A 16369-nucleotide genomic window follows, 5' to 3' on the forward strand; every position below is an offset into this window, starting at 1 on the left:
TCCTAGAGAACGGACTTGAGGTTATGGGGAGGGGGAAGGGTGAACAGTGACGGGGCGAGAGAGAGTCATGGACATATACACATTAACAAACGTAGTAAGATAGATAGCTAGTGGGAAGCAGCCACATGGCACAGGGATATTGACTCGGTGCTTTGTGACAGCCTGGAGGGGTGGGAGAGGGAGGGTGGGAGGGAGGGAGACGCAAGAAGGAAGAGATATGGGAACATATGTATATGTATAACTGATTCACTTTGTTATAAAGCAGAAACTAACACACCATTGTAAAGCAATTATACCCCAATAAAGATGTTAAAAAAAAAGATAAACATTGGAATTCCCAGTGTATCTCAAAGGTGGGGTCAAAACAATCAAGTATGTAATTTCCGAGGTGAAAAAATTTAATAAGACCCTGTGGTTGTTGAGTTTTGCAGTAAGAAGAGCACGTTGTACACATGGAGAACAGGTAGCACTTTTTCTGGTAAGGTCCCTTTAAATTCCCTTTCTCTTGTACTACCCAATTTTTCAGAACTATTATAAGTTTATAGAGTATCCCAATAATTTCCCAAACTGGTTATTTTGTGGTGTCAGATTAAAAATTCGGTTAAATTGGAAAAGAAAAACAACACAGAATATGAATGGATAATAGAGTTTAAGAATCTCCTTGCTTGCTCTACGAGGTATGTCAGAGCCACTCCCCTGCTCGGAGCACCTGGGGGTGGTGGTGACGCTGTTGGTGGTGGTGACAGTGATGATGACAGGGACAATGATGATCGGCCACCTCTCAAATGCCAATTATGTGCTCAGTATTGTACCACCTGAATGACACACATTCATGTAATTTTTATGGCTAAGCAAGTTGGCACTGTAAATGTGATTTCCCCCAGAGTTTATTAAAGGATTTGAAATCCCAAGAAGTTAAATAACTTGTTCCTCAAATCAATCAAGCAAGAATTAGGAAAATAACCTGGGTTTTTAACTGTATAGAAATAATCATTAATACGACTCAAAATTCAGATAACATTGACTGTGAAAGCCTGAAACTCGGGATCAAAGAAGGATAGAAATCAAGCAAAATTATCATATGATATTGCTAAAAGCAGGTTTGCAAAGAAAGAAAATATTTTCCCATCACACAATAGAACTGTATTTTATTCAGGAAGTGGAGGATAAGTAACAATTGCTCAGCTGGTAGAAACCCATGACCAGCTGACCGACCGACACAGAAGACAGCGAGAGAATCCTCAAAGGGTGCCCAGGAGGAGAGCTGCTGGTCTTCCTTCAGAGGCTCTTCGATGCTTCCTTGGGCACCTCCCAGAGGGAAGCAGTACAGCACCCTCAGGTAAGAAACCTCTGTCTGTCAGGAAGCACCACTCGCATATTGAGGCTGAAGGGTAGAGAAGCTTCTTCCGTATCCATGATAGGCTTTGAAGAGAAGAGGAAGGTGGAGCTCTGGAGCTAGTTGAGTCGATTGTCCTTATCCTTTCCAGATGCAGATAAAAGCTCAAGCTCTTACATACCCTTGGGTGGCCACTTCTGCTAGCAATGATGAGCAGGTGTCCCAGGAGGGCATTTCTGCTTGCACTGCTGAGGCACGCATGGGTCAGGGCACTTTATAGGTGGGCAAGGGTCTGGACACTTGCAAGGTGGGCAAGGGTCTGGACATTTGCAAGGTGGGCAAGGGTCATGGCATTTTGGTGTGCACACTGGTGGTGGCTGGCAAGACTGCTTGCACTGCTGATGTTGAGAAGACATCTTTCTGGAGTCTTAATATCTGAAAGAAAGTATATGACCATGTTCATCACAAGGAATTCCTATAGGGAAAACAGCAAAAGCTTGTGGAATAGCAACAGATAGTATCTCACCAATCTCTAAGTATGTGCTTTAATCTCCTTAATACCTTTTAGTGAATTTCTAACTTCTCTCTCGCTCTTCAGAAAATCATTACATCAGCCCAGAGAAAACCTTCTCTTTTCTCAAACAACTTTTCTAAAGAAAATATCTTTGTTTTGAAGAAACATGCAATGATTTCTCTTTTGGTTTCTTTCTTTGTTTCTTTGTTTCTTTCTTCCTTCCTTTCTTTCTTTCTTACTTTTTTACTTTTTTATGAAAACGACATATGCAGAAAAGGCCCTCACATGTTCTAAAATCATGGGCATGCTCACAAGCAATTTGTATCAACGTTTTCTCTCATGAGGTCCCAACAGGATGACTTATATACAGAGCAAAGGGCAATCAGGATGAGTGTAAGGGTCTCACACCTTCTAAGATAAACGTCTCTGAAATCACAGTAGAGGTCCAAGAGAAAGGCATAGAAAAAGGTAAATACTTTGCTCTTTATCTCTTCATGTCAAAATTTCCTCTTAATTTCTTTTTCAATAGAGGAATTCAAACTAGGTAGCAGAAATCTAGTAAATACAATAGAACATTGTGCCCACATTCCACGTTCCCATCCACCAAATAGAATTATACTCATGATGATAACTTTGGACCCATCAAGCTTGCTGACTGCAGCATAAACTCAACTTTCGGGTGTCCAAGAACAAAGTTGAAATGAGGAATCAGACTCACCAGGTTCTCCAAATTCAATCGGAACTCGAATAGCAGGAGGATAGCCGTCGTGCAGCAGAAGACCTTTTTATTGGAACTTACTGCCCCACCCAGGGGCAAGCGGAACTACCAAACTTGGCCTGGTCCAACCATTTCCCAACCCAAATGCAAATCCATCCATAACTGGCTTGGCAGGGACGCTGAAAACAGGGAATATCCTCTTTCAGGATCTCCTCACTGGATTATGTTCTCATGACTCACAGAGTCCCTGCCTTAGGTCTGAGTTTCAGTTGTTTAAGGCAGTGGGAGCTCTTGGAGTGCTCCCTACCTTGTAGTCAAAAGTTCCATTCCTTGACTGCGGACGATGACCCTTCCCTATCTTTCACCATCCTTGACTCTAAAACTGCCTGCCTAGTTGCACTTGATCTGGTGGCAATTTTGTTGTACGTACTGGTTTGAAATGGGCCTCGCTACCTGGTGACACATGTGTCTTTACCTCAAGTCCTTTTTACAATTCCTTTTGGCTTGATTCATGGCTTGCTAAACAAAGTCTCGTTTCGTCTTCGAAAAAGGTCTGAGAGACATTTGCAGATCATCTCATATGATTCCCTATCTTGACACTTGGAAACGTGTAGTAACGTGTTGACCACTACGGTCCTCCTTTCACCGTTTGCTCGTTCAAATAAAGAGCATGCAGCAGTCAGATTCCTGTGACCTTTATAAATCTGTTTTACTTCGTGCCACAAGGAATTCACTAGGCACGTAGCATCACCTACCATAACTCAGATGAGCTGGCGGCTCAGACCCAAGACTTAAAACACAAATGAAGCTTTTTGCTCACATCTCCCAAAGGGACATAAGCCATGCCGCAATCTAATTTCTCCCAAATGACCTCATTGGATGTCTTCAATTTTTGAAGAAATCTCAGAGGATTGTTCAAATTTTCTGGCTTCCTGTCGCTTTGAAATTATTGGGAAACCCAATCTAATATGCAAAGCCATTCACGCAACTAATTTTTATGTATTTAATACATATGAATCATTTAAACACATTTTGTTTCACATCAAATCTAGGGTAAATTCAAGAGGAAGTTGAAATCACTTGATTAAAAATGCAGTCACTGATGTCCATTGCCATTCATGTACAACTTCTTAATCATTAATAAGAATTTTGTTATATTTTAAACCAATTTTTTGCATTTTCCATTTTTGTCATGGTTGAGCATGTGTCAAATGAACCTATTTCCTGCTCTACATTCTTCATACAATTTGTCAATGTGCTGGAAGGAAGGTTTTAAGGTTAATTTATGGGTCATATTCACTTGCACATGTCCCCAGTTTTCTGGTCAAGCATTATTCTTTGTGTTTCTCTAAGGATGATTTTGGACGAGAGTATTAGTTAAATCAGTAGCCTGAGTTAAGTCAGTTGCCCTCTATAATGTGGGAAGTTCTCATCCAATCCACTGATGGCCTGAATAGAACAAGACTGATGCTCCCTCAGGTACAGGAATATTCCCCTCTCCAATGGACTTCCAGCAGAGTTTCAGCTCTTCAGACTTTGCGTGTTCCACACATATTAATCTCTCTCTCTCTGTCCTTGTCCCTCTTTCAGTAACATATTTCTCTATGTATATATGTACACACATTTGTAATATATAATTTGAATATTTCATCTGTCATTTCATGTACATGATTACCTACGGCCAATTAAAATAATAATTTTCAAAGGTATTTTGAAGTGAACTTAAAGCCAAGCATATTAATGTAATATGACACATGGGGTGTGGAATTACGACAAATATACTGAGCTATTAGCCAAGAACTGAAGTTCCGGAACCATTGCCTTAGCATGTCCACCAAAGATTTCATTTCTGCCTTTTCAGTGATTTAGATGTTAACATGTTTTCTAAGTTCCTCCCTTCTGTCCTGGATATGAACACTACACTTTTCTATGCTGTCCCCATGGGCACTGAAGAGTCTTTTGATGGGACATGGTTGGTGAAGGCCCTGTCTGGTTTAGGAATAGAGTTGCAAATCTTGCTTTATGGTACTGTAGAATGTGGGAACAGATGTTTAATGGAATCAGGATATCCCATCTCAACTTACGCGAACTCTTCCCTAGACCGCTGTCCTGCGCTTAAAATTCCTTTATCAGGAAATAAATCTCTTGTATTCCAGAAGTGAATATGATGTTTCAATTGTGTGAAACCAAAACTAGACATAAGGTACCATTTCAGATTCAGAGCATCACATATAAATGATTCAGAGTGACGCTGGGAGGGGAAAGATAAGCAAAGCACTACAGGTCTGACATGTGGATGAAATGTGAACTTAGGGCACATCTGATATATTTGCTTTTTTCCACTCAGTCCAGCAATGTTTTAGGTCTTTGAAGAGAGAAATTTGAAAAAAATGTTCACCGTTTATTCTCTGTCTTCTTCTTCACGTGCCAGAACCCTCAACCTGCCATATTATCTTCACTGCCAATATCTACCCCTTAACCGTCCAATTTGGTACTTTGACATATCGCCCATGCATTTAGTAATAGTCCTTTCATAATTCTTCCTGCAGTCAGAAGGAAGAACTGGCCTAGTAACTTGTCTTGGCCAAATAATCAGGAAGCTTCTTAGGAATGGGGTTTTATAACGGGACAGCAGGTAGAAGAGGGGAATGAGGAGTAGAGGAGGAGACACTTGAAACCTGTGAAAATCATCAGCAAGGCATGTGCCAGAAGACCCGGTCGTAAACTTTGCTTGCAGCTCAGCCACATCTTCACTGACTGCTATATATTTTTTTAACAATATGATACATTGTTATATAAATAAAGGTATATCATTGAATATATAATGGGGAAAACACAAAGCTGTTAAAAAGTGATCATGTCCATTAAACGGCCAAAAATATTCACTGCTTATATGTTGCTATATTTAGTGTTATGAGTTTTCAATTTTCATATACCCACACACATGCATACATGTCTATTAGGTTACTGATTTGAGATCATCTTTTGTAATATAGATATCTCCAGGCATAGGTTGCTCTCTTTGTGCTGCCTTACATTTATCCCCAAAGTTCTTGTATGTTTTCTTTGCATTTTCATTCATCTCAAGTTATTTTCTATTTATTCGTTATTTCTTCTTTGCACCATTGTTTATTTAGGAATGTGTTTCCAAACTAACAGATGTCACAGCAACAGAGAGTAGAATGGTGGTCAGCAGGGTCTCAGGGGTTGGGCAAAGGTGGAGGTTTTGGGCCAACGGTACAAGCCTGCAATCATACAATGAATGAGTTCTCAGAGTCTACAGTACAGCATGGTGATCTAGCTAATAATACTCAGTTGTGTACTTGAATCTTGCTGAGAAATTAGACCATAAGCATTCTCATCACACACACACACACGCACACACACAAAACAGAGAGACATACACACATTTCATTTTTACTGATGAAGTGATCTATGTGCTAAGTGACCGATGTTGGTAATCACTGCATAAAGTACACATACGTCAAGTCATCACATTATACACCGAAAATATGTACAATTTCATTTGTCAATTATTCCTCAATAAACCCGGAGGGAAAGCAGAAGGAATAAGCATAACACAACAGAGTAACAATGTCTGAGCATCTCTGTGTTCCTTCTCCTCCTAGGCTCTCTCAGGATCTGATATTATTCTCTGAGAGAGCTTCCTTTATACAGTATTCTCTGGGGTCCTTGTAATCACCTCAGAGTGGATATTCCCTTTTAGTCACCTGTACTGATCATATCTGATTTTCTAGGGTGGAAAATAGGGAAAGGTGGGCGGGAAAGTCGTTAGTAATCTTGAAAATCATTCTTTTTCGTTTTGGCACATAGTTTATTTAGTTCTCAATTCCCTCATAAACTTATTAGGCACCTGATATAATTTCAGTCCCCCAATCATTTCTATGTCCTACAGATCTCAGTTAGGTCCTTTTGTAGAAGGAATTTTCTGGCCTGATTAAATTACTGCCTTTTCCCCTAACATAATACAGCAACCATGAGGCTCCCTGGCACACAGGTGGAAAGATGACAACTGCTGTCTCTTTTCCCTGTTGTAACAGTCCACTGAAATTGAACTTCTAGTTGAAAACCACTTCTAATCTCATCTCTTACTCTTTAGGACTTACAAGCGGTGAGTTTTCTAATTCAACAAGGTTTTGAACTTCTGGACTGTATTATTTTTCTTTTCATTCTTTACATTTCTTGCCTGTCAACCAGAAAGTTTTTCCTGAATATACGTCTCCTGAAATACCCTGGACAAATCAACAAATGAGCAATCTTTGGTTTGCCTCTAAAGATACCATGATCAACCATTACTGCAAACATTTTGCTATTGAATAATATGGAGCACCACGTTTACGGCTTCCAGTATCAGATTCCTTTCCAACCACCTCCAGACCCATAAGCCAATGCCTCAATATTAAGATTTGTTACAGGAGCATCCCACCTCAAAGAACTAATTTCTATGTCAGGTCAAATAACAGTAGCTACAGTAGAGACATCTCCCAAATAGCACTGTTGATTTTCCACTCATGTCATAGTCTGAAGAGCGTTGAACAGTAACATGCGCATATGTTTGCTTCTGCAGTTCTGGCATCTTTGACTCCTTTACTTCTAACCACAAGAAGGGGTACGCTTAATGAACACCTCCCTTTTCACAGCTTACTGGACCAGCTTGGAAAACAAGCTGCATAGCAACAGTCATTTTGTAAATCAAGATAAACATTGGAATTCCCAGTGTATCTCAAAGGTGGGGTCAAAACAATCAAGTATGTAATTTCCGAGGTGAAAAAATTTAATAAGACCCTGTGGTTGTTGAGTTTTGCAGTAAGAAGAGCACGTTGTACACATGGAGAACAGGTAGCACTTTGTCTGGTAAGGTCCCTTTAAATTCCCTTTGTCTTGTACTACCCAAGTTTTCAGAACTATTATAATTTTATACAGAGTATCCCAATAATTTCCCAAACTGGTTATTTTGTGGTGTCAGATTAAAAATTCGGTTAAATTGGAAAAGAAAAACAACACAGAATATGAATGGGTAATAGAGTTTAAGAATCTCCTTGCTTGCTCTACGAGGTATGTCAGAGCCACTCCCCTGCTCGGAGCACCTGGGGGTGGTGTGACGGTGTTGGTGGTGTTGCCGGTGATGATGACAGGGACAATGATGATCGGCCACCTCTCAAATGCCAATTATGTGCTCGGTATTGTACCAACTGAATGACACACATTCATGTAATTTTTATGGCTAAGCAAGTTGGCACTGTAAATGTGATTTCCCCCAGAGTTTATTAAAGGATTTGAAATCCCAAGAAGTTAAATAACTTGTTACTCAAATCAATCAAGCAGGAATCAGGAAAATAACCTGGGTTTCTAACTATATAGAAATAATCATTGATACGACTCAAAATTCAGATAACACTGACTGTGAAAGCCTGAAACTCGGGATCAAAGAAGGATAGAAATCAAGCAACATTATCATATGATATTGCTAAAAGCAGGTTTGCAAAGAAAGAAAATATTTTCCCATCACACAAAAGAACTGTATTTTATTCAGGAAGTGGAGGATAAGTAACAATTGCTCAGCTGGTAGAAACCCATGCCCAGGTGACCGACCGACACAGAAGACAGTGAGAGAATCCTCAGAGGGTGGACAGGAGGAGAGCGGCTGCTCTTCCTTCTGAGGCTCTTCGATGCTTTCTTGGTCACCTCCCAGAGGGAAGAAGTACAGCACAATTAGGTAAGAAACCTCTGTCTGTCAGGAAGCACCACACGTATATTGAGGCTGAAGGGTGGAGAAGCTTCTTCCGTATCTATGATAGGCTTTGAAGAGAAGAGGAAGGTAGAGCTCTGGAGCTATTTGGGTCGATTGTCCTTATCCTTTCCAGATGGAGATAAAAGCTCAAGCTCTTATATACTCTTGGGTGGGCACTTCTGTTATCAATGATGAGCAGGTGCCCCAGGAGGGCATTTCTGCTTGCACTGCTGAGGCACACCTGGGTCAGGGCACTTTATAGGTGGGCAAGGGTCTGGACACTTGCAAGGTGGGCAAGGGTCATGGCATTTTGTTGTGCACACTGGTGGTGGCTGGCAGGGCTGCTTGCACTGCTGATGTTGAGAAGACATCTTTCTGGAGTCTTAATATCTGAAAGAAAGTATACGACCGTGTTCACAACAAGGAATTCCTGTAGAGAAAAGAGCAAAATCTTGTGGAATAACAACAGATAGTATCTCACCAATCTCTAAGTATGTGCTTTAATCTGTGTAATACTTTTTAATGAATTTCTGACTTCTCTCTCGCTCTTCAGAAAATCGTTACATCAGCCCAGAGAAAACATCTCTTTTCTCATATAATTTTTCTAAAGAAAATATCTCTGTTTTGAAGAAACTTGCAATGTTTACTCTTTTGGTTTGTTTGTTTCCTTCCTTCTTTCTTTCTTTCTTTCTCTTTTACTTTTTATGTAAACGACACCTGCAGAAAAGGCCCTCACATGTTCTAAAATCATGGGCAAGCTCACAAGCAATTTCTATCAACATTTTCTCTCATGAGGTCCCAACCGGATGACTTATATCCAGAGCAAAGGGCAATCAGGATGTGTGTTAGGGTCTCACACCTTCTAAGATAAATGTCTCTGAAATCACAGTAGAGGTCCAAGAGAAAGGCATAGAAAAAGGTAAATACTTTGCTCTTTATCGTTACATGTCAAAATTTCCTGTTAATTTCTTTTTCAATAGAGGAATTCAAACTAGGTAGCAGAAATCTAGTAAATACAATAGAACATTGTGCCCACATTCCACGTTACCATCCACCAAATAGAATTATACCCATGATGATAACTTTGGACCCGTCAAGCTTGCTGACTGCAGCATAAACTCAACTTTTGGGTGTCCAAGAACAAAGTTGAAATGAAGAGTCAGACTCAAAAGGTTCTCCAAATTCAATCGGAACTCGAATAGCAGGAGGATAGCTGTCGTGCAGCAGAAGACCTTTCTATTGGAACTTACTGCCCCACCCAGGGGCAAGCGGAACTACCAAACTTGGCCTGGTCCAATCATTTCCCAACCGAAATGCAAATCCATCCATAACTGCCTTGGCAGGGATGCTGAAAACAGGGAATATCCTCTTCCAGGATCTCCTCACTGGATTATGTTCTCATGACTCACAGAGTCCCTGCCTTAGCTCTCAGTTTCAGGGGTTGAAGGCAGTGGGAGCTCTTGGAGCGCTCCCTAACTTGTAGTCAAAAGTTCCATTCCTTGACTGGGGAGGATGACCCTTTCGTATCTTTCACCATCCTTGACTCTAAAACTGCCTGCCTAGTTGAACTTAATCTGGTGGCAATTTTGTTGTACATACTGGTTTGAAATGGGCCTCACGACATGGTGACACATGTGTCTTTACCTCAAGTCTTTTTTACAATTCATTTCGGTTTGATTCCTGGCTTGCTAAACAAAGTATCATTTCTTCTTCGAAAATGGTCTGAGGGAAATTTGCAGATCATCTCATATGATTCCCTATCTTGACACTTGGAAACGTGTAGTAAACTGTTGACCACTACGGTCCTCCTTTCACTGTTTGCTCATTCAAATAAGGAACATCCAGCAGTCAGATGCCCGTGACCTTTATAAATCTGTTTTACTTCCTGCCACAAGGAATCCACTAGGCACATAGCATCCCCTACCATAACTCAGATGAGCTGGCAGCTCAGACCCAAGACTTACAAGAGAAATGAAGCTTTTTCCTCATACCTCCCAAAGGGGCATAACACATGCTCCAATCTAATTTCTCCAACTGACCTCTTCGGATGTCTTCAATTTTTGAAGAAATCTCAGAGGATTGTTCAAATTTTCTGGCTTCCTGTCGCTGTAAAATTATCGGGAAACCCAATCTATTATGCAATGCCATTCACGCAACTAATTTTGTATGTATTTAATACATATGAATTATTTAAACACATTTTGTTTCCCATCAAATGTAGGGTAAATTCATGAGAAAGTTGAAATCACTTGATTAAAAATGCAGTCACTGAAGTTCATTGCCATTCATGTACAACTTCTTAATCATTAATAAGAATTTTGTTATATTTTAAACCAATTTTTTGCATGTTCCATTTTTGTCATGGTGAAGCATGTGTCAAATGAAACTATTTCCTGCTTTACAGTCTTCATACAATTTGTCAATGTGCGGGAAGGAAGGTTTTAAGGTAAATTTATGGGTCATATTCACTTGCACGGGTCCCCAGTTTTCTGGTCAAACATTATTCTTTGTGTTTCTCTAAGGATGATTTTGGACGAGAGTATTATTTAAATCAGTAGCCTGAGTTAAGTCAGTTGCCCTCTATGATGTGGGAAGTTCTCATCCAATCCACTGATGGCCTGAATAGAACAAGGCTGACGCTCCCTCAGGTACAATATTCCCCGCTCCAATGGACTTCCAGCAATGTTTCAGCTCTGCTGACTTTGTGTGTTCCAGACATATTAATCTCTCTCTCTCTGTCCTTGTCCCTCTTTTAGTAGCATATTTCTCTATGTATATATGTACGCACATTTGTAATATATAATTTGAATATTTCATCTGTCATTTCATGTACATGATTACCTATGGCCAATTAAAATAATAATTTTCAAAGGTATTTTGAAGTGAATTTAAAGCCAAACATATTAATGTAATATGACACATGGTGTGTGGAATTACGACAAATATACTGAGCTATTAGCAAAGAAGTGAAGTTCAGGAACCATTGCCTTAGCATGTCTACCAAAGATTTCATTTCAGCCTTTTCAGTGCTTTAGATGTTAACAGGTTTTCTAAGTTCCCCCTTCTATCCTGGATATGAACACTGCTCTTTTCTATTCTGTCCCCATGGGCACTGAAGAGTCTTTTGATGGGACATGGTTGGTGAAGGCCCTGTCTGGTTTACGAATAGAGTTGCAAATCTCACTTTACGATACTGTAGAATGTGGGAACAGGTGTTTAATGGAATCAGGATATCCCATCTTAACTTACGCAAACTCTTCCGTAGACCGCTGTTGTGCGCTAAAAATTCCTTTATCAGGAAATAAATCTCTTGTATTCCAGAAGTGAATACGAAGTTTCAATTGTGTGAAACCAAAACTAGATATAAGGTACCATTTCAGATTCAGAGCATCACATATAAATGATTCAGAGTGACGCTGGGAGGGGAAAGATAAGCAAAGCACTACAGGTCTGACATGTGGATGAAATGTCAACTTACGGCACATCTGATATATTTGCTTTTTTCCACTCAGTCCAACAATGTTTTAAGTCTTTGAAGAGAGAAATTTGAAAAAAATGTTCACCGTTTATTCTCTGTCTTCTTCTTCACGTGCCAGAACCCTCAACCTGCCATATTATCTTCACTGCCAATATCTACCCCTTAACCGTCCAATTTGGTACTTTGACATATCACCCATGCATTTAGTAATAGTCCTTTCATAATTCTTCCTGCAGTCAGAAGGAAGAACTGGCCTAGTAACTTGTCTTGGCCAAATAATCAGGAAGCTTCTTAGGAATGGGGTTTTATAATGGGACAGCAGGAGGAAGAGGGAAATGAGGAGTAGAGGAGGAGAAAGAGGAGACACTTGAATCGTGTGAAAGTCATCAGCTAGGCATGTGCCAGAAGACCAGGTCGTAAACTTTGCTTGCAGCTCAGCCACATCTTCACTGACTCCTATATATATATTTTAACAATATGATACGTTGTTATTAAAATGAAGGTATACCATTTAATATATAATGCGGAAAACATAAAGCTGTTAAAAAATGAGCATGTTTATTAAACGGCCAAAAACAATCACTGCTGATACTTTGCTGTATTTAGTGTTACGAGTTTTCAATTTTCATAAACCCACACACATGCATCCATGTCTATCAGGCTACTGATTTGAGATCATCTTTTGTAATATAGATATCTCTAGGCATAGGTTGCTCTCTTTGTGCTGCATTACATTTATCCCGAATGTTCTTGTATGTTTTCTTTTCATTTTCGTTCATCTTAAGTTATTTTCTATTTATTTCTTATTTCTCCTTCGTACCATTGTTCATTTTGGAATGTGTTTCCAAACTAACAGATGTCAGAGCAACAGAGAGTAGAATGGTGGTCAGCAGGGTCTGAGGGGTCGGGGAAAGGTCGGATGTTTGGCCACGGGTACAAGCCTGCAATCATACAATGAATGAGTTCTCAGAGTCTATAGTAGAGCATGGTGATCTAGGTAATAGCACTCACTTGTGTAGTTGAATCCTGCTGGGAAATTAGACCATAAGCATTCTCATCACACACACACATATAAAGACACACACACACACACACACACACACACAGAGAAACAGGGAGACATACACACATTACATTGTTACTGATGAAGTGATTTATGTTCTAAGTGACCGATGATGGTAATGACTGCATAAAGTACACATATGTCAAGTCATCACATTATACACAGTAAATATGTACAATTTCATTTGTTAATTATTCTTCAATAAACCCAGAGGGAAAGCATGAAGGAATAAGTATCATACAACGGAGTAACAATATTTGAGCATCTCTGTGTTCCTTCTCCTCCTTGGCTCTCTCAGGATCTGATACTATTCTCTGAGAGAGCTTCCTTTGTCCATCATTCTCTGGGGTCCTTGTAGTCACCTCAGAGTGGATATTCCCTTTTAGTCATCTGTACTGACCATATCTGATTTCCTAGTTGGAAATTAGGGAAATGTGTGCGGGAATGTCAATAGTAACCTTAAAAATCATTCTTTTTGGTTTTGGCCCATAGTTAATTTACATCTCAATTCCCTCAGAGACTTATTAGGCACCTGATGTAATTTCAGTCCCCCAATCATTTCTATGTCCTACAGATCTCAGTTAGGTCCTTTTGTAGAAGGAATTTTCTGGCCTGATTAAATTACTGCCTTTTCCCCTAACATAATACAGCAACCATGAGGCTCCCTGGCACACAGGTGGAGAGAAGACAAATTCTGTCTCTTTTCCCTGTTATAACAGTCCACTGAAATTGAACTTCTAGTTGAAAACCACTTCTAATCTCATCTCTTACTCTTTAGGACTTACAAGCAGTGAGTTTTCTAATTCAACAAGGTTTTGAACTTCTGGACTGTATTATTTTTCTTTTCATTCTTTACATTTCTGGCCTGTCAACCAGAAAGATTTTCCTGAACATACATCTCCTGAAATACCCTGGGCAAATCAGCAAGTGAGCAACCATTGCTTTGCCTCTAAGGATACCATGGACAACCATTACTTCAAACATTTTACCTTTGAATAACATGTAGCACCACATTTACGGCTTCCAATATCAGATTCCTTTCCAACCACCTCCAGACACATGAGCCAATGCCACAATTTTTTTAAGATTTGTTACAGGAGCATCCCACCTCAAAGAACTAATTTCTATGTCAGGTCAAATAACAGTAGCTACAGTAGAGACAACTCCCAAATAGCAGTGTTGATTTTTCACTCATGACACAGTCTGGTGAGCGTTGAACAGTAACATGGGCATTTGTTTGCTTCTGCAGCTCTGGTATCTTTGACTCCTTTACTTCTAACCACAAGAAGGGATATGCTTAATGAACACATCCCTTTTCACAGCTTACTGGACCAGTAAGCTAAGCACTTGGAAAACAAGCGGCATAGTAACAGTCATTTTGTAAATCAAGATAAACATTGGAATCCCCTGTGTATCTCAAATGTGGGGTCAAAATAATGAAGAATGTAATTTCCGAGGTGAAAAAACATAGTAAGACCCTGCGGTTGTTGAGTTTTGCAATAAGAAGAGCACGTTGTACAAATGGGGAAGAGGTAGCACTTTGTCTGTTAAGGTCCCTTTAAATTCCCTTTCTTTTGTACTACCCATGTTTTCAGAACTATTACAATTTTATACAGAGTATCCCAATAATTTCCCAAACTGGTTATTTTTTGAGGTCAGATTAAAAATTCAGTTAAACTGGTAAAGAAAATCAACACAGAATATGAATGGATAATAGAGTTTAAAGAATATCCTTGCTTGCTCTACTAGGTATGTCAGAGCCACTCCCCTGCTTGGAGCACCTAGGGTGGTGGTGACGGTGTTGGTGGTGGTGACAGTGATGATGACAGGGACAATGATGATCTGCCACCTCTCAAATGCCAATTACATGCTCGGCATTGTGCCAACTAAATGACACACGTTCATGTAATTTTTATGGCTAAGCAAGTGGGCACTGTATATGTGATTTTCCCCAGAGTTTATTAAAGGATTTGGAATCCCAAGAAGTTACAAAACTTGTTCCTTAAATGAGTCAAGCAATAATTAGGAAAATAACCTGGATTTTTAACTGTATAGAAATAATCATTGATACGACTCAAAATTCAGATAACACTGACTGTGAAAGCCTGAAACTCGGGATCAAAGAAGGATAGAAATCAAGCAACATTATCATATGATATTGCTAAAAGCAGGTTTGCAAAGAAAGAAAATATTTTCCCATCTCACAAAAGAGCTGTATTTTATTCAGGACGTGGAGGATAAGTAACAATTGCTCAGCTGGTAGAAACCCATGCCCAGGTGACCGACCGACACAGAAGACAGCGAGAGAATCCTCAGAGGGCGCCCAGGAGGAGAGCGGCTGCTCTTCCTTCTGAGGCTCTGCGATGCTTTCTTGGGCACCTCCCAGAGGGAAGCAGTACAGCACCCGCAGGTAAGAAACCTCTGTCTGTCAGGAAGCAGCACTCGCATATTGAGGCTGAAGGGTGGAGAAGCTTCTTCCGTATCCATGATAGGCTTTGAAGAGAAGAGGAAGGTGGAGCTCTGGAACTAGTTGAGCTGATTGTCCTTATCCTTTCCACATGCAGATAAAAGCTCAAGCTCTTACATACTCTTGGGTGGCCACTTCTGCTAGCAATGTTGAACAGGTGCCCCAGGAGGGCATTTCTGCTTGCACTGCTGAGGCACGCATGGGTCAGGGCACTTTATAGGTGGGCAAGGGTCTGGACACTTGCAAGGTGGGCAAGGGTCTGGACACTTGCAAGGTGGGCAAGGGTCATGGCATTTTGGTGTGCACACTGGTGGTGGCTGGCAGGGCTGCTTGCACTGCTGATGTTGAGAAGACATCTTTCTGGAGTCTTAATATCTGAAAGAAAGTATATGACCGTGTTCACAACAAGGAATTCCTATAGAGAAAACAGCAAAATCTTGTGGAATAACAACAGATAGTATCTCACCAATCTCTAAGTATGTGCTTTAATCTGTTTAATACTTTTTAATGAATTTCTGACTTCTCTCTCGCTCTTCAGAAAATCGTTACATCAGCCCAGAGAAAACCTTCCCTTTTCTCATACAGCTTTTCTAAAGAAAATATCTTTGTTTTGAAGAAACATGCAATGTTTTCTCTTTTGGTTTCTTTCTTTCTTTCTTTCCTTCTTTCCTTTTTTCTTTTTAATGAAAACGACATCTTCAGAAAAGGCCCTCACATGTTCTAAAATCATGGGCAAGCTCACAAGCAATTTGTATCAACATTTCCTCTCATGACGTCCCGACAGGATGACTTATATCCAGAGCAGAGGGCAATCAGGATGAGTGTAAGAGTGTCACACCTTCTAAGATAAATGCCTCTGAAATCACAGCAGAGGTCCAAGAGAAAGGCATAGAAGAAGGTAAATACTTTGCTCTTTATCCCTTCATGTCAATATTTCCTGTTAATTTCTTTTTCAATAGAGGAATTCAAACTAGGTATCAGTAATCTAGTAAATACAATACAACATTGTGCCCAGATTCCAAGTTCTCATCCACTAAGTAG

Source organism: Leucopleurus acutus, assembly GCF_964270905.1.
Source record: "Leucopleurus acutus genome assembly, chromosome: 2".
Taxonomy (NCBI): domain Eukaryota; kingdom Metazoa; phylum Chordata; class Mammalia; order Artiodactyla; family Delphinidae; genus Leucopleurus; species Leucopleurus acutus.